This window comes from Oratosquilla oratoria, chromosome 37, assembly GCF_046742065.1.
Source record: "Oratosquilla oratoria isolate Oo_2021 chromosome 37, ASM4674206v1, whole genome shotgun sequence".
Classification (NCBI taxonomy): Eukaryota; Metazoa; Arthropoda; class Malacostraca; order Stomatopoda; family Squillidae; genus Oratosquilla; species Oratosquilla oratoria.
In genome coordinates, this window is record NC_134813.1 from 45,551,119 (window position 1) to 45,575,193 (window position 24,075).

Genomic DNA, 24,075 nt, shown 5'->3' on the forward strand with positions numbered 1-24,075 from the left:
CTGGATCTACAAGACTCCAACACACCTACAGGACTCCACCGGACCTAAGTACTCCATCGGATCTACAGGACTTCACCGGATTTACAGGACAATACAGCTACATAATGTGTGTGTGTGTGTGTGTGTGTGTGTGTGTGTGTGTGTGAATGTTTATTTACCTATCTGTAGTACATAGGAAAGGAGTAGCACTCATAGTGTAACATCTCCTATTCTTCAACTACCATACCTAATTTCAAATTCATTATGTGTGTGTGTGTGATTCAACATGGTCTTGGATCACGCGTTCGTTTCATGATCGACAGGTATATCCCTCCCGGAAGAGAGCTCAGAGCTCATATATGACCGATCTATGGGAAATACTGTGACCTTACAAGCACACGTACACCCAACTCCCCGCCCACGAGAGTTAGAATAACGACTCGCTGCGTAGCGATACTAAAATTATTTCAACCCTGGACTGCATTCTAACCTGGACCGCCGTAGTGGCACCCGGGAACGCTACCACTGCGCCATCGAGTTGTGTGAGTGTGCGCGTGCGTGCGTGTGTGTGTGTATACTTGTCACACACAATCATGTGACTATGTATTCCAATAATAAGACCTGTCTACTCCATCTTAGAGACATCATGTCGGTCTTCGCTCTTGGAGATGGTCTCCTCTCCTTTCCTATTCGTCTCGCATCTCCTTCCCTCTTTATCTCCTCCATTCTCTCCTCACATCTCCTCTCTTTGCCCCTCTCCATCGTCTCGTATCTCCTTCCCTCTTTATCTCCTCCATTCGCTCCTCACATCTCCTCTCTTTGCCCCTCTCCATCGTCTCGTATCTCCTTCCCTCTTTATCTCCTCCATTCGCTCCTCACATCTCCTCTCTTTGCCCCTCTCCATCGTCTCGTACCTCCTTCCCTCTTTATCTCCTCCATTCGCTCCTCACATCTCCTCTCTTTGCCCCTCTCCATCGTCTCGTCTCTCCTTCCCTCTTTATCTCCCCTTTCATTCCTCCTTTCCTGTCCCCTCTCCACTTCATTCGCCACATCTCCAGGAAATGGCAGTCCATTCCTCACTCTACATTACAGATTTCTGTTTCAACATGGCTCCTGTTTCGTGAAACGCCGCGATTTGTTTACAGACCCATCCTTGACTATGCGGTACAGTTTTGGTCTCCGTCCTATAGAATGGACGTCAATTCACTAGAATCAGTACAGAGAAGAATGACCAAAATCATGGACTCAGAAATTTGCCTTACGAAGAGAGGCTTAGGCACCTTAACTTACACTCTCTGGAAAGACGCAGAGTGCGGGGTGATCTAACTGAGGTATTCAAGTGAATCAAAGGCTTTAACAAGGGTGATGCAAACAAGGTCATCATATTAAAACAACAGGGCAGGACTCGCAGCAATGGATTTAAATTGGACAAATTTAGATTTAAGAAGGAAATAGGCAAGAATTGGTTCACTAATAGGCGTGGTCAACGAATGTAATAGACTTAGTAACCATGTAGTGAGCGCTGAAACTATCAGCTGTTTTAAGAAACGGTTAGACAACTTTATGGATGGGGATGACAGGTGGTGATGGATATGGAGCTGCCCAGTGTAGGTCTTATGGTCTCTTGCAGTCTCCTTCATTCTTATGTTCTTAATTCGTCTGTGGATTCTGTCCAAACCATCGAACAGAAGAACTCGTTGGTCGCGATTATCAGAGACGACAAAAAGACTTCGCGGGTAGACGCGTCCCCTTCCTCCCCTCCCCCAATCCACTCCAGTCCACTTGCCTCTAACCCCAATCCACTCACGGCCTCCACATCCACCCATCTATTTGAATCTATATTTCAGAAGAGAGGTAATACAGTTAAGAGTACCACAATCCACTTATACGTAAGCGGCCATTTCTGTGTAGCACTTTCATTGGTGGTTGGTGTAGAGGGGTGGGGGAGTGTGGGAGTGACTAAGAGGGATGGGGGAGTGTGTGGGTGACTAAAAAGGATGGGTGAGTGTGTGGGAGTGACTAAGAGGGATGTGGGAGTGTGTGGGTGACTAAGAGGGATGGGGGAGTGTGGGAGACTATGAGGGATGGGTGAGTGTGGGAGTGACTAAGAGGGTTGGGTGAGTGTGTGGGTGACCAAGAGGGACGGGGGAGTGTGGGAGTGACTAAGAGGGATGGGGGAGTGTGTGGGAGTGACTAAGAGGGATGGGGAGTGTGTGGGAGTGACTAAGAGGAATGGGGGAGTGTGTGGGAGTGACTAAATGGGATGGGGGAGTGTGTGGGTGACTAAGAGGGATGGGGGAGTGTGGGAGTGACTAAGAGGGATGGGAGAGTGTATGGGAGTGACTAAGAGGGATGGGGGAGTGTGGAAGTGACTAAGAGGAATGGGGGAGTGTGGAAGTGACTAAGAGGAATGGGGGAGTGTGTAGGAGTGACTAAGAGGGATGGGGGAGTGTGGAAGTGAATAAGAGGGATGGGGGAGTGTGTGGAAGTGACTAAGAGGGGTGGGTGAGTGTGTGGGAGTGACTAAGAGGGATGGGGGAGTGTGGGAGTCACTAAGAGGGATGGGGGAGTGTGGGAGTGACTGCGGGGGAGGGAGGAAACCTTTACTCAATCCAGTATTCTTTCAGTCTTAATGATGAGCGCAGATAAATCATAAACTACGCACACTGTGTGGTAAAGTATATAACACAGGATATGCACAAGATCTATTTGTACGAGTAAATCTTCTGAGTTAGATATACATTTACGTCAATCAGACAACGATACCCCGCCCACTTCTGACACTAATGCCCCGCCCACTTCCTTATAAGGAAGAAAACTATGTGTTTTACTTGCCGCACAGTAGTATTTGCGAGAAATGCAGAAATTCACATTTTCGTTTCGACCCGAATCATTTCCACCAATGAGAGGCGAGCGATGCTACCCGGGGGGGCGGAGCTTAGGTGTCAGGCTGTCACAAACAGACAATAATATGCAGTTTGTCGCCCTTGTTTTCATTAATCAATCATCCAAATGTTCGTGGTATGTGACACGAGTGCTGGGCTAACTGGCGACATCTGACACTCCCTTTCTGTGACCAAATGACACAGAAAAGGACACTGCAACCCAGACACGGAGCATTGCACGATACGAGGGCTGTTATAACTTTACCAATGAAAACTACAGAATAAGAGAGAGAGAGAGAGAGAGAGAGAGAGAGAGAGAGAGAGAGAGAGAGAGAGAGGGGGGAGCCAAAGGAAGGAACTAAGGGTATTTTATACAATTTCGTATACTCTAGACCAGCCTTTCTCAAATTTTTTACCCTTGCGGAACCTTTAGAGTAAATTGCATGTCTCAAGGAACCCCTGCGAAAAAAAAAAAAAAAAAAAAAAAAAAAAAACATATACCATATCTTTCTCATTTTATTTTCATAGGTTAGATAGGATGATGTCTATATTACATTATTACAATAACCAAGAATATGTCATGCGTGTTTAATTATATTACGTATATGAAATCAAACAAAAAAATCAAAAGTGCATTAGCTTATCTCACTTGTTCTCGCGGAACCCTTAGGGACCTTTTGCGGAACCTTAGGAACCTTTTGCGGAACCTTAGGATTCCGGGGAACCCTGGTTGAGAAACGCTGCTTCAGAAGCTACAAAGAGTCAATGGTTTGGGCGATGGGTGTAATGCTTTCAAAATTGAAGTTCAAGAGGCTTGTTGGGTCTTTATTATACTTATTCATATCGAAAACCCCAACATAATACCTTCGTCGTCTACTTAGGTCGGGGAAGACCCACACCATTAAACGGCATTTACCAATGATAATTGTGCCAAAGTTCTTGGAAATCCAAAGCACAAAAGAGCCTTATTGTCATCGATATCTTTTTCCTCCTACGGCGCGTGTGAACGCTCTAGATGATTTGGTATCTCCAGTGACATGGTGACGTGATGCATTGGGACCTCATCACAACCCACACCTCATCACAACCCACCCAGTCACAATCAACAGCTCTCCCAACCTCACCCACACCCTCCACTACTCGCGGCAAAAGAACGGAAGGGTGAGCTGTAGGAATAGGAGGTGGAAGTGGAGGAGGAGGAGGAGATGGAGAGGAAGTTTTGGTCTATGTGGAACAGCAAGTCACGATGACCGTATGTGATGGGATAGGATTAATCAGGTTGTGAAACAACCTGTCTGATCTTGAGCCTGATACGAGTATACCTTTTGCGCACATCCAAAGTGTTTTGGGAAAAAAAAAAAAAAAAAAAAATCACAAACATCACCCCAAAACGCATACACAGACACATTTTATGAAGTTATTAGTAGGCCTATCAGCTGTGGTGGCTGACCACATAGCCACTGAGAGACTGGTCTATTTACAGTCCCCACTATATACAGTAGAAGTGTATAAATGCATAGGTGTAGTTAATTAATAAACAGATAGATAGTAACTATTGAACTATTATTTACTATTTATCTGTTTGTTTGCTATTCAACTACACCTATGCATCTATTCTATTTATTATTATTTATATTATCATTTTTATTTATTTTTCTTTAATTTACTCATCATTATTATATTTTTTCCGCATCCGACTTAGTTATGGACCAAAAGGTCTCCTGTCGGTAGGCTTACCCTTTGTGTACCACTGACCTCTTGCGAACCTATTCCCTGTCTCACTTCACCTCCTTTGCGACGCGACCGCTTGTGCCATGCGCTCGCAGACGCCTGCACGCGCGCACGCATTAACCACACCTGCATCGACTAACACCTATACACACTGAGTGTTACAGTACATCCATTACTTCCCATTTACACAGGTGCCACGGTAAAACATCCACCTGCTCAGAGCTCCTGCTACACAGTAATGCATCTCGCCAGTAAAAACACCTGCTATCGACCAATACGTGTGGTTGAGCCAACACCTGCTACTTGGCCAATGCTCTGTACTATACCAATATCCACCGCAGAGCAATACATATGCTCACTGCCAGCACCTACGAATGAACACAACCCATGTCTGGCAACAGCACCTACTACCGACCATGGCATTTGTCTGGTGTCAACACCTGTACTTCCAGGTTGTCGCTAGGGCTTCCTGCTCAGCTTCCGTTCTGGCATTTGCACATCCAGGGTGCCAATGCAACACTGGTGCCAATACAATACTGGTGCCAAGTGTCATCGTGGATTCTGCTTCTTCGGATCAAATTGAGTCTATCAGTCACAAACACATAACGTTTTTGTTACACACATTCACAGATGCACACATACATGGACGCGCACGCACATATATGCACATACATACATACATACAGAGAGAGAGAGAGAGAGAGAGAGAGAGAGAGAGAGAGAGAGAGAGAGAGAGAGGGAGAGAGAGGGAGAGACAGAGACAGTAGGGAGAAGCACATCATCATCATCCTCCCAGCCTGTCTGTCGAATGATGGACTATGCCAGGTCGTAAAGAGCAGACATCCCATACACAGACCAACATGGGCACATTCCTGTGGCACTGTACGCCCGCATATGTAGGCCTAATCTCCTAAAGGCCACTTCATTCAGTTCCCTGCCCTCCATTCCCACAGTAAAATGGCACTGGGCCGTGCCCTATTCAACCCCTATTTGTCGTTGCAAAACCTCTTGAGTTGGGTTCTATTTATCCTGACCTTCCCTTGTACATAAATATAAATACACACACGTGTGCACATGTGTACATGTTTATGTATATATGTGTGTGCATGTGGTTTGCAAATAATGTACCAGTGCGAATACTTGAACCTGTCTTTAATAGTTGCCTAATTACTACAGTATTACCAACAAATTGACGCATTTGTATTAGGAGGCCTATTGTACAACGAAATATATATTTAGATATTTCTGATATATTATGGATTATGTCTCGGTGTTCGTGTGAATACGTGATGGAATTCGAGCCTATAGGCTTCTTTAAAACTTCTGGAGGCTTCTGGCATTTTTGAAGGCTTCCTTGGCACTCTTGAAGCCTTCTGGCATTTTTGAAGGCTTCCTTGGCACCCTTGGAGTGGACGCAATTTGGAGTAGACTCGAATAGCTTGATACAAACTTCACAATGCTCTAGACCACGCACAAAGGCTACTTTCAGAAACTTTCTCTCCTGTGTAAGTCCTCATATGTTGTTTTCAGTTACTTGGCTGAAAAAATGAAGCTTCACAAAGACTACATTTTCACACACAAAGAAGATTTACAAAGACTACATTCTCAAGCACACACACACACGTCTGTGTCCAAAATCTGCAACCTGGATGAAGTCGCTTCACATTTGTAGGATGCGGACACCGACACAATGTAACCAAAGTTGCTTCGCTTCTGGTCAAACGAGTCTGCAAGACTTGACGTCAGGTCGTCCCCTGTGACACTCTGCCTTGACCACAGCCTTCCTCAGCCTTCAGCAAGCAAGACTGATCGGATTCGACGACGGAAGCCTTCCCTAGTTCACCTTTGGTAACCTGTACTTCTAGAACTAGACCTCCCACGCCTTCCTCACTCAACTGAAGGTCAGAACCCGGTTTGAATGAGCTCCTCACGGGCCGAGACCCCCCTGACTGCCCCATATCTAGATAATAAAATCACCAGGAGACAAGCTATGCAATGCATCACGACACAAAGACGAGGTCCTGGGCCTCATACCATGCGGCCATTCTGAACACTCGTCCTAACCATTTCCAGCCAGATGGCCTATCAGCCTTGATCATGCCCTCTAGAACACACAACAAAGGCTTAGACCGCAACTAACCCTAACCAAGGTCCACTTCATGGCTAAGGCGATATAAAGAGGAACTTCAAATTCGAATTCTGATCTTAACTTCACGATGTTGAGTTCGTTGGGTTTTGAGTGCTGGTTTTGCCTAGTTCATGTTGGCATTAAAATTTTTTAAATCTAGTAACTCATAAAACGTCAGCCACAAATATTTCTGAATACAAAAGCAAACATGAGCTTTCTTCGTGACGTATTATTACGCGACATTTTTCTGCGTCTCTGTGACCAGGGGCCGATTTTATCAAAGATCCTAACATCTAAACATAAATCTTCAAAATGGCGGAGATTTTACCTAAATCCCTATGTCGGCGACCTAAATGCTTATGTCTAGACATTCTAGACATAAGCATTTAGGTTGCCGACATAATAGCGATTTAGGTAAAATCTCCGCCATTTTGAAGATTTATGTCTAGACTTAGGGGTTAGGATCTTTTATAAATTCGGCCCCAGGAGACAAAGGGGGTTAATTGGGGGCTTCGTTGGCTTAATTTGACCTCGTATCGTCACCCTAGAGCAGGGGTTCCCTAACTGTGGGTCATGACCCCCCTAAAAGGTCATGGGGGGTCATGGAGGGTCCAACTGTATGTACATTTAGCCACATAGACCGGCGTATTGATTTGCTTGTATAAAAAAAGCAAATACATCCTTCTCATTAAATATATATTATCAGATCAATCCTTATTAATATACATTGATAAACAATAATATACATCTTTTGTTATTTCTCTCTCTGCTGCGATTAATAAAGTTTAAAGTAATGTATCTGCGATACTAAAAATTAGTACGTTTTCAGAAGGCTTATACAGGTGGGGGTCGTGGTAGGTTTGGTAATAATGAAAAGGGTCACGTGTTGGAAAAGTTTAGGGAACCTGCCCCAAAGGGTAGAGGTAGACCCATGGTCCTACAGTGGACACTTGAGGGCCTGTCACCTCCTGGCACTTCCCAAGGACATCTACCTCAATGCCACGAAGCAGCGAGCGTATCTCCCCTGATGTCGCGATGTCAGGAAGTCTCAGATCGGAGGAAGTGTCGACCATGAATGTTGAAAGATGGAGGGGAGGGGGGGGATGATAAAAATACTATCTGCTCTATTACTCTGTCATCATTAGAGCCTGGAATGTTTCTTTTATGGTGAGTCTTTATTGCACGTGTACAAGAGCAATATCTGTATCATTTCACAAACACTACAAGAGTATCTTTCGTACTGACGACGATACTGAATCTAAGAATATATCTTTTAACTTTAGATTTCTCAAATACTGTTCTGAGGGCTCATTCTTAAGAAGAAATTTTATGTAAAGGATCTCTGTACCCATCTGAGAGAGAGGGATAGAGAGAGAGAGAGAGAGAGGGAGAGAGGGGGGAGAGAGAGAGAAAGAGGGAGAGTGAGAGAATAGCGAATGCGTTAAAGATTTCATTTCTCAACGACTAAACGCCAGACGGTTGTCCTACACTACTACGTTGTCCAACCATTTCTTCTTCATCCTTCCTACACATTTCCAAAAGGACTGTAATTCGGCACCATGCCCCGTGTGTCACGTGTCCACGACGCACCAGACTCCACAGTTAACTTTTTCCCTATCTTTTCCTGTTACTCCACTCACAAATCTATCGCCGTGAACAGCAACCCATAACAGACATACTTTCTGATAACCTCGAGGTCACTCCCGTCTGTCCTTGGCGCCTCTCCAGTCACCCAATGACAAGATGTCTTCTACGGAACGCTCGAGTTGTCATAATTTCTAAGTTTCTTTTGGAGACAACGATGGGGAAGGAGAAAACACAGAAGCCTTGAAGAAAGAGATTTTATCCAATGAGAACCTCAATCCTACTTCCGATGTCTTTTTCGAGAATTGGTAATTTTTTGAAAAAGACAAATTCGTAAATAGATTGGTGATTCAAACTCACCTCATAATGTTCTTCAGTCTGTACCTTCCTTCCTTTGTCATCTCTGTAAAAAGTCTCTTGCCTCTATATTAACCTAAAACTTTCTGATGAAACTGAACTTTACATATTTCATTCTGACTAAACGAGCTGCAAGAGGTAGATTAATCTTAACAACCCGTGGAAACGTGTCTCTTTCTTCTTAACATGTTTCTAATTGAATAATAATGATAGTAACAATAATAATAACAATAAAATTTATTTGGCCCGGTGTGACAGCAGTGTGTCCAACTGAATACATACTGGCAGGATTGTCTTCTGTACATATAATGTACGTACACACACACACACACACACACACACATAGATCGGTCATATATGAGCTCTGAGCTCTCTGCTGGGAGGGAAATAACTGTCGATCACGAATCCAACACGTGATCCAAGACCATAGTGAATCCCACGCGCACACACGCACGCACACACACACACACACACACACACATAGATCGGTCATATATGAGCTCTGAGCTCTGTTGGGACGGAAATAGCTGTCTATCACGAGTCCAAGACGTGATCCAAGACCATAGTGAATCACACACACACACATCTATTTATATATATTCCCTTAGAATGACGATGATTTTTTTAACGTTAACGAAATAATCGTACGCATGATAACATGGAGGTCAGTGACTGCCCCCCCCCCCATCTCAATGCGGGCGTCTCCTGACCAACCCAGCGGCGACTTGTATCCTAATTACCAGAAGCAGGAAAGACCTTGGCTGTAGAGCCGAGGTACAGAACATTCCTCAATCGTGACTAAGAGACGTTGGGAATCGTTCTTTGGCTTAACTGCGCAATCGGAAGGGTCTCGGATTCGCTCAGTTGTGGGTTCGAATCCCGCACTACCCCCCCTCCCCCCGAATCCCAGCAGTGACTGTTACCCTGACCCTGCGGTTCAAGCGTGTAAGGTAAAGGTGACGGATTCGACAGCAGTTACTCAGCGACTCCTGGCGTATGCTCCTCAATTTCTATATGCTATTATGTCCCAAAACAGAATAATAATCAAACTGCCTATGTCATTTCTATAAACTACCTAATCTTCTATATTACGTTCTACGTGTTTAGACAGCATGGGCAAGTGGCTATCATCATTACCCATTAGGGTATCGAACCGCATTCTTTATGATTACGAGAAAGAACATTAACAGAAACAAACATCTTCCCTACAAATTTCATAACACTAAAGATTTGCTCAGGGAATGTGTGTGTGTGTGTGTGTGTGTGTGTGTGTGTGTGTGTGTGTGTGTGTGTGTGTGTGTGTGTGTCTTACTGGTTATACAAAAAATCTAGACAAACAGGTACTTTTCTACCTGGACGGGTTACTAGAATTTTTCTAACGTTATCTTATCTCCTCGAGATATGTCTGAACTGTTGGAGGCACGCTCAGAAAGCAGTCAACGTTAAAATAGCACAGCGTGTGTTTCATACACAACTTAATATCCAATAGAACAAGATCTTATCGATAGTCATCCAGATATTACTACCAGGAAGGCATTATTTATGAAAAAAAGTGTTGATATTAATACTTCATCAGTGAGGAAATAATTGTTTCAACCATTTAATTACAAAAGTATTTCAAATCGTGTGATTATATAGGTGAGATGCCAGGGTTTATATTTTAAACTGACCAATCAGGTAATGGAGGAAAGTCTGAGCGACATGACGTCATAGCTCTCATCAAATTCAACCATTCTACGGAAGACTATTCATTGGCTTTTTGTATCATCAACTACAGTTGACTAATCTTCAGATGGATACTGTGTTATTAGAATGATCATAATAAAGTTCTGAGTAGTGAGGAGATTTTCAATTCAGCGAAACTGTCAAGATAAATGCTAAGACATCAACTTCAACTGGGGTGTCCGTTATACTCGTTCTCTCCCTCTCTGTGTGACACCATCATCTTTTTAATCCTTTAATACAGACGGTGTTCGACATCAATAATGTCACCGTTTATCCCTCACCCACCATTACTAAAAATATCACCATCACTATCACCACATCTATTCCCCACCACAACCCAAAAACTATCACCATTACCGTCGCAATTATCTCCCTCCACTTCCTTCTCTCCACCTCCTCATCTTTCGACACCGCACGAGCAAGATTCTCCATAAAGATAGTAGAAACGCTGGTAAACTACAGCTGATACCTCCTCCCTTATCCTTATTCCTCTCCCACTCCTCTTCCTCCATCCCCTTACGTCCTCCTCCTCCTCTCCCGTTCCCTCCTCCTCCTCTTCGAGTCCACGAGTAAATCGTTACCCGCGCTACACCAGATGGCAACTCTCGCCAGCTGGCTGAGGTCGACGGGGGACCCTCATGTCAAATATCTCAAGTAAGACACACACACATCCCTCTCCTTCACGGGGGCCTGAATCAGGTCTCAATCTCGTATCGAGAGATTGAAGAGGAAGAGGAGGAAAATCATCGAACTTGGTCTAGTGACTTCGAAAGACTCGAAGTAATTACGAAAATAAATTCTTTCAACTTTTTTTTATTTATTTATTTTCAGTTATTAGTTTCTACAGTGTAGTGGTATCGGACACCCAAAGGGAACAGGAAGACATTCTTGTAGAGAGAGAGAGAGAGAGAGAGAGAGAGAGAGAGAGAGAGAGAGAGAGAGAGAGTGAGAATCATTACTTCGAGGTCTTGTCCTCAACCGAATAAAATCATCCGGATTTAGCTTTCATAAAATATGTGAAGAGCACAGCCGTAGCAACGAAATTACACTACAAGATTATCATAACACCACTGGGTCTTCTCCACAACACGTCGTACTTTAGTCATTCTATTCTGGTTGACGCCAATCGATTCTTTTAAGCTTACAAGAGACCCTATGACCCGAATGGGCTCAAGTATGACGCGCTTTGAATATTATATTCTGGCTAAAAATATTCTGTGCAGCTTAGACTAGGAATTATAAAGGGAACACCGTGGCTGTATTTTACCTGCGCTTCTATACTTGTGGACAATCTCATACACCATCACTATCACCATTCTTAGCACCAAAACACTTGTCCAGGTTTAACACCACATTAGCACGACCAAGAGTGTGATACAACAGTCAGGAGTCTAGCACGGGTAGATCCTGGCCCCGTTTTGCCTTCCCTTCCTAACATTTTCCTCATTCCCCCCACCACCACCCCCAGGCCCGTCTCCTCTTCTTCCACCTGATCCTTGTCCTCCATCCTCCCTCTTTTTCCTTCTTCGTTTTCACAGTAATGACTCTTCTTTTCCTCCCAAGTACCAGACACCTCCAACCGTAACCTCCTCCCTTCATCATCTCCATCGATTTCTCCTCTCTTTCCCCCCTCCCCAACACCAGCACCACCACTTCGCACTTTCCTCTCCCTAGCCTCGGCCCTCACCTCCTCCATCCCACAGTCCCTAAAACAGGACTAATCTCCCGCAATCCCCATTTCCAACTCCCCCATCTGCATTCACGGTTACTTTTCCTTGAGTCTATTCCGTGTCCTTGCATTTCTCTCCGCGATTTTTTTTATTATGGGAGGTACCAACCCTGTTGCATGCTTTCTCCAAGTCCACTGACATGGGTCCTCCCTTTGCAATATGGCGTTACTTTGTCCAGGGCAGTTAAGTTCTTATTTATTATTCATCTTCAGCCTTCTCCTCCTTCCTCTTAACCCTCCTTTCTGATGGTTATTTTTAGATTTTTAACTCTGGGATGTCAGGCTATCTAATTCAACCGAGAGGACCATTGGCCTGAAGAGGAAGAAGAAGAAGAGGAAGAAGAAGAAGAAGAGGAAAAAGAAGAAGAGGAAGAAGAAGAAGAGGAAGAAGAAGAAGCAGATTTTGTTTCCTTTATCTATTCATCTCTCATGTCTCCTCTTCCTCGTTTAGCATCGCCTCCTTCTCCTCCTCCTCCTCCTCCTCATCTTCTTAAGACGTAAATTTGAGGAGTTTAGGCTCATGAGGTGCTCAACTATTGCCGGAGGGTCGCACTCTATTCGGACAGCTGGGGTCAATGACAGTCACCAGTACCGACCATGCCACAATGACACCCAAGTGCTCAGAACTACCTTCCCGCTCCTCCTTATCCTCCTTCTTCTTCCTCTTCTCAGTCTCCGCTTGAAACCATCTTCTTCCAAGATGGTCCCAGTTCAATCCCCGACTCCCAAGGACCTTCACTTGTCTTGGATGTCCGTGTACGCAGGGCACAGGTGCTAGCCTTGGCGTACGCTAAGTCCCACCTGGCGTAAGATCCTCGTGTTCCTCTTAAGTCTCCTTTCTCTTTGTGTCTTTTTTTTTTTATTTATTTTTTTTATTAGAATTTCGGTTTCTCTCGAGCTGTTGACGTTTCTCAGACTACCACGAGGCTGTACCACTGTGTTGAATGAACATAGGGTGACGTATTTTATTCATTTTTTATGGCGACAAAGCCAGGCAATTCTAGTCAGCTCGGGAGGGGGAGGTTAACTGGATGAGACCTCGTTTTGTGGCTCTGTGTCCAGCCTTCAGCAAACAAATCGCACTTTAAGCTATGATGACGCCAGATGAATACATTCAACTGAAATCAAGATCACTCTCCCCCGTCCCCCGTGATGATGATGATGATGATGATGATGATGATGATGACAGCGGGTCAACACAATCACAACGAACCCTTCCCCTACGATGGCACACTTCACATATTTTGTTCTGCCTAACGCTGGGCGATTCTATTCGACTGAGGGGGGGGCAGGGCTACCTATGCTCATGGGGTTTCGCTGATCCTGAGAGTGGACAGGAGGCTACTCTCATTCTCTTATACTCTTCGCCTTCATCACTCTGTTATTCATTTCTTTTGCTTCTTTTGCCTCATACTTGTCTCTCCTAACACCCTCTTCTTCTTCTTCTTCCTCCTCCTCCTGCCGCTCTTTTCCCCTCTTTCTCCTCCTCCTCCTCCTCTTCCCCCCGACGCGAGCCCCATAAACTGGACGCGAGTCTCCAAGAGGTCTTCTTTGGTCTAACTTCGACCGTCACTTCGAAGGGTCCGATGCGCATTCTTCGGCGTCCAGGCGGCAGACACCTCCTCCTCTTCCCCCTCCTCTTCTACCCCTCCCTTTTGACCGTCCGCCTCTTCCTCCTCCTCCTTCCTTTCGATCGTGTGCCAACTCCTCCTTCTCCACTTCCTCCTCCTCCTCCTTCTCCTCTGCCTCTTTCGTCTCTTCTTCCTCGTCCTCCTCCTCCTTCCCCGTCCACTTGTTCAGCGCCATCTTTGTGGCATTACTGGTCTCGATCACGTCTTCCTCGCCTTTCTCGTCCTTTACTGGTTCGCTATTTCAATCTTGCTACTCATAAGAGTCGCTGTCTAGTGCTTCGATGCTCTATGGTCTTCGAAACCTTCTATGAGTGGGACATCGATTGGTACTCCTTGGGCGGGTGTACATATACCTGTATATATATATATATATATATATATATATATATATATATATATATATATATATATATATATATATATAAACCAAAATACACTTTAATTCTAAGCCATCAACATCGAGAGACTCGAGGAGGCCAACATGCAGAAATTGAAACGTGGCACAGCCAAGAACTCGAACCAGGGCTAGCACGTGACAAGTGTTAGTGACTTAACCGATTGCTCCATCAAGATATATATATATATATATATATATATATATATATATATATATACTGTATATATATACACATAGACTGAGGATTTTATTAGTCTTCAAGAAACTTTGTGTTCAACTACAGGTTCGAAACGTTTCTAAGATGACTTGATCTAGATGAAGCGCTAAAGAAACATTCCTCTAGGAAAATTAAATTCTTTGAAACAATTTCCTGTGCTTCCTGAAACTACTTTAAATGATTAATTTATTGACTTGTTTGTATATATTATGTATTCTATGCAAACAATGATGCCATTCATTGAACGATTTTGCATGGTCTTGTAATAACTCAGAAACACACACATAAACACACACACACATAGTTGTGGTGTGCGCGCGCGCGCGTCAACAACTTTAGCCATATATCGGGCCATATACGAGCTCTGAACTCACATCTGGTGTGTAACAGCTATCGATCACAAGACACGTGATCTAAGACCATGGCGACTTACACACACACTTACACTGTGGAAGCATGAGGAATCATCATGATACCAATATATGTATCGTCGACATCTTACTTCGATACTTAACCAAAAGAGAAATAACACTAATATAAACCAGTATTATAATCTAAGTAATCATTATTATAAATAATTCTTATAGCGAAAGACTAGTAACTGTATATATACAAGGAAAACTTTGGAGAAATCAAATAATTCAAATTTCAATGACAAAGTCTAATTTTGAACTATTATGTAATAAGAGTTATGATTTCTATGAAAAATACAACTTATTTCTTATCTGTTAAAGCTTGATTGAGAAAGTATTAAATACCATTGTAAATATATGAACAAAAATACATAGCAAAATTATAATGTACTTTAAAATCATCGAGGAATTTGTTTTAATGAAATGTCTGTAAAGTATGAAAGTTAATGTATAATCTTACCGATTCTCGATTAGATCGTCAATATTGCCGAGTACACTCGCAAACACAATTCATAATTCCCTCTAAAATTATATAACTATGCAAATCTAACCTTCACAATTTTTAAACAGAAAAATTGTATAAGCCTCTGACAACTACTGTACGGGGAAAATATACGAAATATTTTGGAATGAAAGTTGAATTTGCATAGTTAAAACACACCATGACTTCCATTCTCCGTTTATCTAAACGAAGCTAATTTTATGTTTCCCAATCTTAGATTTGACAAATTTACATTTTTCCCATTACTTCCCCCCTCTCCAACTTTAATTTTTTTTATAACACAATAAAATCTGACTTTTATAAACAAAAAATTAGCATAAGAATGAAGGAAGTCTTCATTTCGTGGTTTAGATAGACGGAGTACACAGATGACCGTTACCGTGAGATTTGTTTGAATCTGTTGAAATTTTAAACTCACCCCTTCGCGCCGACGTTGGCGTCGTAATGCAGTATCACACTACCACAGCCTCCGGGGTACGTATAGCGGGTATTGCTAAAAGAGAATATGTGACATATACATTGGCCTTTGAAGCTTTAGGATGTGACATTAAGAAAATAATAACTAAATTATCAATATAATTTGCACAATGCCAACGTAAATAACAAAATTTTAAAATTAGAATAGTAATACTTATTTTCTCTCATTCAAGAAATCATGGATATTTTTGATGACTTTAAGAAAATAATCACTAAAGTAACAATATAATTTTGCATAATACCAACGTAAACAATAAAAATACTAACATCAGAAAAATCAGTAATATTCACTGCTCTCATTCAAGAAATTGTGTTTATGTTGATTTATACTGTACTTCGATTTATCATATACTTTATCAATGAAGGTGAATATTATTTTCAATGATTTTCGAGATAAGTGACCTATCTATTCCGATAAAGCTAAATATAGGTCAGTGTCATGAGTCGACGATATTACATATTGATACAAACTATACATGCTGCGTGTGTCTATAAACATGGATGTGTGTGTGTGTCAAATACACATATACAAACATACAGGATATGTACACATCATATATATACATATATCCCACACGCACATACACATACACACATACCAGTATATATCTGAATATAATTATTTTAATGCAAGACCAAATTTGTCACACTGCATACTAATGCACCAAGAAAGCATTCAGCGTGATTTCAACAATAAGAAACATCGGAAGACTTAAAAACGGCGGTACTACAAACATTCCCTTGCTGACAGTGTCAGTAATCTTCACGCATTTGGCATGACCACACACACACACACACACACATACACTGACGACGCGAAACATGATACTTGCTATCTTTCAACATATCAATCCAGACAGTGCCACTGTTATGACAGATGATGATCAATATGATAACAGCCGACCGAAATTGTCAGAAAGAGAAAAAATTTACGTGATGCCAAGCGTAGGATATCTAGTCGTGTTCGTTGAATTCATACGGGCAGATTGTTCAGTACAGTTTTGACACAAGTTTATCAGACATCTACAATCCCACATCCTTTCAATGCAATATGTGCTTGCTCTAGCTTGATTCGTGATGTGTATATTGCTTAATAAAAATCTACAACAATCTATTTTTTAAAATCTAGTTTTAGGTAATCACTGCCACGGCAGTTTACAAAATCATATACATATTACAAGTAGTTACTACAAACATTACGAATTCTTTCTCCAATGATCGTGTGTTATCAATCAACCAATCAGCTCTTCGAAGTCCACTCATTTCTTAAATGTCATACGCATGTTTAAATAGACATCAATTTTATACAAGTTACACATCATTCGGTCCTGTTCTGGTGAGTGTAGCACCCTATTTACATTTTCGTCTTCATATCTTAAGGTCGTAAATATCGATATTTGTAAATCTATGAATAAGATTCATTACCTTCCATGCCTTTCAATTTTCTGATTTTATTTTCACGAATTGTATCAAATATTCTCACCACTGCTACCAGCAAACTCGACTAACAAAATCACGGTCTAATTACATTTTAATATTGCATCGTGCGTGCCCTGGGTAGACGCGACGTTTGGAGTTAAGGTTCTCAACTACGTGCTCATTTCCTCTCGTTATCTCTCCGCCATTTCCACATCTCGTTCCCCTTTCGTCCGATTTCAGATCATCACTGTCCTCACTGCTCTTTTCTCCTCCTACTCGCTCTCTCTATCTCTTTACCTCCGCTCTCCCCCCCCACTCTCCTTCTCCAATATGCTGTACAACCCCTCCCCTCCCCCCGTTCTCCCATCGTATTAGTTTCCTGGCTGCAGTATTCTCTGTGGCGAAAAATCTACGGCGTTGGAAAATTGTATTAAAGCAATACTTCGTGCTTGGCTGAGCCCAGACTGGGGGAGGGGGGGGGTAGGAGAGGCGAGTTTTCGTCGGGTTTCTTGGTACTCGAGACTCGCCGACGAGTGGACTCGCGGACTCGCAGACGTCCAAAATGGCGTCCGCAGTCCCGACGCGAGGGAGGGGGGCAGGGGGAGGGGGGCCAGGAAGGGACGGGAGAGTCCAAAGGACAGAAGAAAATAGAAGAAGCTTCAAAAGGAACGGAGATAAGGGATGAAACATAGGATGGGAGGAAGGTAAGGAGAAAACTATGGCAAAGGGATATAGGAGAAACATAGGACAAAAAAGAAAAGAAAGAATAAAATATAAAGGGGAAGAAGGAGGAGGACAAAGAAAAGAAGACGAAGGAATAGGAAAGGAAGAAGACGACGACGAAGAGGACGTGAAGGAGTACGGAAATGCGTAGAAAACGATGTGTGGTTGCCAAGTTTACCCGGGTCTAGCTTTATACAGGAAAGGGAAAGTAGAGCAAGGCTGAGAGCCACTTCAGGAAACGCTGCACCTAACACTGGATCGTTAACAGAGTATGGTGGAGTCCGTCTCACCACAGTCGCCGCTAACTACCACCAGCCCCAATTGCCTCCTGGACCAATCAAGTTCTCCGCCAATTAACAGTTATTCTAATGACCTGCAGTGTCCCGTAATGCGTCATTCATGTGTGGCTTTAACCTCCTGCCACAGGAAACACAGGTGGGGGGTAATTGTTAGTTACGTTAACTGTTCTTGATTTAATTGGTGACCGGCCCACAATTCCTTTTTTTTCCTGTTAATTACCGCCCGGATTGGTAACAATTTAACTGAGCTGATTGCTGGTTGGTCTGAATGTGCGTCTAACACAGTGGTAATTAGGGAATGTTTATTTACTAACCAAAACAACCGACAGGGATCACCTCGCTAACTACCATTAAAGCCTTTGTTATACTAAGCGGCTGCGACGGTTGCGGCGAGATGAGGGTCAAGTTCAATTATCTTAATAAAATCACCTGGCGACAGCAGCCAGAACTGTATGTAAGGGCCACCTTTGCACCCCTGGTTAGGATACTATCATGACCTTTGGAGTCAAATGACTCATAAGGGAGACTTTAGACTTTTCTGTCGCCAACAAGGAGTCGATTTTGCTGTTGCCAACAAGAAGGGAGACTTTGCTGTCGCCAAGAAGAAGCCGACTTGCCTGTCGCCAACAAGAAGCCGACTTGCCTGTCGCCAACGACAAGGGAGACTTTGCTGTCGCCAACGACAAGGGAGACTTTGCTGTCGCCAACGACAAGGAAGACTTTGCTGTCGCCAACAACAAGACGATTTTGCTGTTGCCAACAAGAAGGGAGACTTTGCTGTCGCCATTAACAAGGAAGACTTTTCTGTCGCTAACAAGAAGCCGACTTGTCTGTCGCCAACAAGAAGGGAGACTTGTCTGTCGCCAACAAGAAGAGACTTTGCTGTCAACAAAAAGCCGATTTTGCTGTTGCCAACAAGAAGGGAAACTTTGCTGTCGCCAACAGGAAAGGAGACTTTTCTGTCGCTAACAAGAAGCCGACTTGTTTGTCGCCAACAAGAAGGGAGACTTTGCTGTCGCCAACAAGAAGAGACTTTACTGTCGCCAACAAGAAGCCGATTTCGCTGTCGCCAACCACAAGAGAGACTTGGCTGTCGCCAATAACAAGAGAGACTTTTCTGTCGCCAACAAGCCGCAACGTCAGAGCCGGACAGTGTGACACCGAGGCTAGTTGTGTCAACGTTGGAGGTGGACAAACTTTCTGGCAGTATCTGGCAGCCATCTGAGTACGGTAATCAACTAACGTAATTATCATGGCTGTCGATAGGTGCACAATCACAATCCGTTTGAGACATACCTATTCTGGATACAGCCAAAGGATTGGTGGTTACAAGCATGATGACTTGAACCAACTAGAGGTCATTCAGAGGAAATAAGCACCTTATTATCCAGTTTAATTTATTTGTATCCGACTGCATTACAAACCGAAAGGCCTTCCTGAGACGCTTTCTTCCGATAAGAGATTTCAACAGTGTGTGAGTGAGGGGGGAAGGGGGGGGGAGTTGAGTTCACTGACTTTGATAAGCCCCCAATCAGGAGGGTCACTCTACTGACGAGTGCTCGGAGGCAATTAACGTGAAGTATGAGGCGCTATTTATGGAGGACAGCAAAACACGGTGCCACTTCAATTACCGAGTTGTTGAAATATATCTTTTTTTGTTTTCATTCCATTCGCGATTTGCATCACACTTCAGTGAATCATCGTAAAGCTTCCAAACAACCTACGTGCTAACACTTTAGGACAAAGGAAACAGCCTTGGCCGCGCTAACCTTCTCCTTGCGTAAGCTCACGGACAAGTTACGTCCCACAGCGTGACTCCATCTTAGGCTGTGAATTTCTTTGTACATCAACATTCATTCTAAGACGAAAGATCGTTACTCAGAAATAGCGTTTAACTGCCGACAATTCACCAACGCTTCTGTCCATTTCATTTTGTTGCCGCCAGGCGATTTTATTCACCCCCACCCCACCCCGAGACGCCGGCGCCTTTTCGGCCTGAAGGTGCCAATCCCGATAACTCGTAGTCTCCTTACCGGATGCCACTTCCCCTCTGAATTTGGCTGTCGCCAAGCCACCTCCTCCCCTCATCTTCGTGGAACCTCGTCAGTACCTACAGGGTTATGTTTTCACTGTAAAGTGATGTTAGGAGACCAAAAATAACACGTGAAGACCAAATACAACATAATGCTGTATATTATCATATTTCCAGAATTAATACATTATGTACCACACTACGAAAACCACAAAGAAGAATGAAGTTGTAGATGAAGTTTTCGCCAAGATTAAAAAAAAAAAAAAAAAAAAAAAAATTAGATGTGATGAGGTAAGGATTTCATTGGAATTGCTACTCTGTCTAAAGAAGTGATACATTTCGTACAAGTTGGGTATATATTACGACGAATATAAATTACAAAGTATGCTGATGTATAATCCAAAGAATGCTTGGTCAAATATAGATCTCCCGCAAATTATTTGGTTTTACGTTTGTATAACCCTCCTCTCTCTCTCTCTCATATTACGAAGACAAGGTTTGAAAAATAACGTAAAGATTACTGCAAAAGAAGCTAATATATGTGGACTGTTTGTTCTGTGTTGTACGTTAGTAAAACAACTTGTAATCCTGTGATTTATTATATAAATCTTTCAGTCACCATACTGAAGTCAGAGAATGCCTCTTCACGTCGTGTCACTTCGTCATATGACACGAAAATGTAATATCTGTGTCATGTCACATGTAGACGTTTGTTGTGTGTTGCTCTATGTATATAATTATGTAAAAAGTGACGAAGTAGGTAACGAGCACGCTGAGGTAGAGTCCAGTTATTTTGGGCGTCTGGGGTGAGTGAGAACGAAGATCATCTGGTGTTTTGGTGGAGCGTGTTTCAAAAAGAAAAGCAAATCACAAGTATACTTGGAAGTATGAGAGCAGAGATCGAAGAAGTATGACTGATCCAAAGGTTGTGGATACGATACTGCTGGGAGGGGCGGGTGTGTATGTGTGTGATTCACCATAGTCTTGGATCACGTGTTGGACTCGTGATCGACAGCTACTTCCCTCCCGGAAGAGAGCTCACAGCTCATATATGACCGATTTATGGGTCATGCTGTGACCTGATTGTGTGTGTGTGTTCATGATCATTATGTTCTACTGACGAAAGTTAATTCCAAAGAGAAATTTAATCGCGAACGAGAAGAAGGAGAAGAAGAAGTTTACTGGGAAAAAGTGAGATAGCGAGGGAATACTAAAAACATGAAGGAGTAGGAGGTGGGGGGGGCAGATACCTGGGAAAGGAAGGAGAGAAGTTAAAAGGTGGAAGGAGAGAAGTTAAAAGTGACAATGAAAGAAGTAGTTCAAGATTTATGCGACAAGAGGGGTCAGACGAAAAAGAAAAAAGAAAAGAAAAAAAAAAAAAATAGTGGATGGCGTAGAGGAGAAAAACAAATCATGGACGCACAGTAAAAAAGAAGAGAGAGAAAAATTAAAGGACTGAAACGATAGAGGTAACGCAATGCAAGGGTGCAAGTGGTGAATGAGAAGGACAGAGGACAGGTGAATGAAACGAGGAAATCAAAGGAGTAGATGGAGAGTTGGGTTAATAAGGCCTTCTTGAAAACCCAAAGTATGGTAAGGACAAAACAGAGAAATAACAAAGGACATGATCTGGGGTAAGGTTTTAAGCAATCCCATACGGACCAGAGTTACGCAACACTACGAGTGCATACTAATCTCCGCCGCTCCTTTCTTTCACGGTCCTTATATCGCTCCTTTGTCACTCTGCCCTTCCGGTGCGACATCGTCTCCAAGGATAGACGCACTAGTCATCGCAAAGGGGAAATACAGATCAGATATTCACTCTTAAGACAGTTAAACGAAAAACAAGTGAGGGAGGGAAGCGATTGCTGTTGTCTTCGTAGACTTGAAGAAGGTATATGACAGAGTAGATGGGGTTGTATAGAAGACCAGGAGACTGGGAAGAATAGGGTAGGTTCAGGGTCAGTGGAAAGCTTTTATGTCGCGTGTGGAGCTTGTGCGATAGTGGAAAATAAGGAAAGTGAGGTATATGTGAACTTTGAGGAAAATGGACAATAATAGACAATGGACAAGTAAGTATAATCAGATGACTTTGTTCTGCTTAAAAAGGCACTGGAGGGTTAGCGAAAGTTGGTGAGTGAAGAACATAAGAATGAAGGAGACTGCAAGAGACCATAAGGCCTAGACTAGGCAGTTCCGTGTAGATAAAGGTTTGCTGGAGAGAAGAGGAAGCTGACGTATCAAAGAGTAGAGCAATGGTGTTTATGAGTGGAGGATAGAAGGTTGACATAATAAAAAAAGAGAAGGAAATAGAAGGTTATAGATATCCAGAAAATGACAATCAGACATATGGACGACTGGAGGAAGAAAATTGGCCGAAGAGGGAAGAGAAGGTATTGGAGGTTCTGAGAGCAGGATGGCAATATAAAAGAGAATGTCAGTGGAAGTAATGTAAGGAACAGATGCTATAATAGTTGTGCAGAATGTTATTTATGGGAGCAAGGCTTGTGTGGTGGATGCAAGAGATAAGAACATCATATGGAGGTGGTGGAAATGAGTGGCAGTGAAGATTCGTGAATGGACTAGAGTACAGATGGGATTGGGGGGAGTTATAACGAGTTAGAGTAATAAAGAATGCCGACTTGAGATCTTAACGTTCGTAACAAATTGTAGATTAGGGGAACCTGAGGTGATTTGGTCGTGTTATGGAAATGGATTAAATATCACCGAAGAAGGTATCGGGAGTGAGATGGGGCAGACCATAAAAGAAAAGACAAAAGAAGAAACTCGTGCTCAGGATGTCCAATAAGTAAAAACGTGCACTGGTGCCAGATTTGAAGAATAATTGCACAGACTTTAGCGACGATCCGTTCCATGAGAGGGGTCTGTCGGGGGACGTACGGGCAGTATTACTAATGAAGAAACGACTTGCAATTTTCACATAGGGAAGGAGTAAAAGAGGTGGAGATGCCCCTCTCCCAAGCCTAGTCATCTCGTTTCAAGGATAACGGCGTATACTGAACAATAATAACAATTATAACAATAATAATTTGATGCACATAATATTTGGTAGATATTTGTTGAATTTCGATATTGCAAATGTATTTTCCAAATAACGAATGTGGCTTTCTCTGGAAGCGTCAATATGGCTGTGGCTTCGTCTGCTAGTAGCTCTCTTCCAATTTGTTATCTTCATATTGGGCAAATTTGTAGTTTCATATTTACTGTCTTCATACTCCAAAGCGAAGTACATATAAACACTTAGACAAATTATACACGGAGTTAAGTGAACTCAATTAATGTGGAATGAATATTATGCATTAAGCAATCAAAAACGAACTCAACGACATTGGAATGGTGGGAGAGTTATTCGGCAAAGATGAAACTGAGTGAGGCAGCTTTAACACTTCAAAGACTGACGCAATAATATTTTGTTCTAGCTAATGACAGACGATTTTGTTCAGCTAAGAGGATGATCTCATGCTGTAGGGGTTAATCTTTTAAACGTAGGTGCTGTGGTGCAGGTTGTTAATTATCGTTCGCTCCCATTCGAAAAAAAATCGCCTACTTCACCCAGAATAAAACTGTATGTAACAGTATTATACAGAAGAGGAACAACGTTCGTTGGGTACAATCTTGTATTCTACAATACATCATACATAGCGTGGCAAGCTACTGAAGAGATGGCCAGTACTCATGTGCCATATAGCTCATATTTGTGGCTTTGCTGCAACAACAATGGCGGGCAACAACGATGGAAACCTAAAAGGAGGCGAGAGCGTACGCTGAGACGCCGACGTGTGTGCGCGCGCGCCAAACTGGGACAAGAACCAGAACCGTTGGTGAA

At 42.9% G+C, this 24,075-nt stretch overlaps 1 protein-coding gene across 11 annotated transcripts in view; it reads right to left on the bottom strand.

Annotated features, from left to right (window-relative positions):
- Positions 1 to 24,075, bottom strand: part of LOC143019304 (uncharacterized) — a 376,276-nt gene that overhangs the window by 109,909 nt on the left and 242,292 nt on the right. For 8 of the 11 annotated variants that reach the window (XM_076174939.1, XM_076174938.1, XM_076174937.1 and 5 more), the window contains one exon: positions 15,697 to 15,771. The exons of the other annotated variants lie outside the window; for them this stretch is intronic. The gene's annotated coding sequence lies outside the window, so the exon portion shown is untranslated. The remainder of the gene's footprint in view (positions 1 to 15,696; positions 15,772 to 24,075) is intronic. 11 annotated transcript variants of the gene reach the window in all.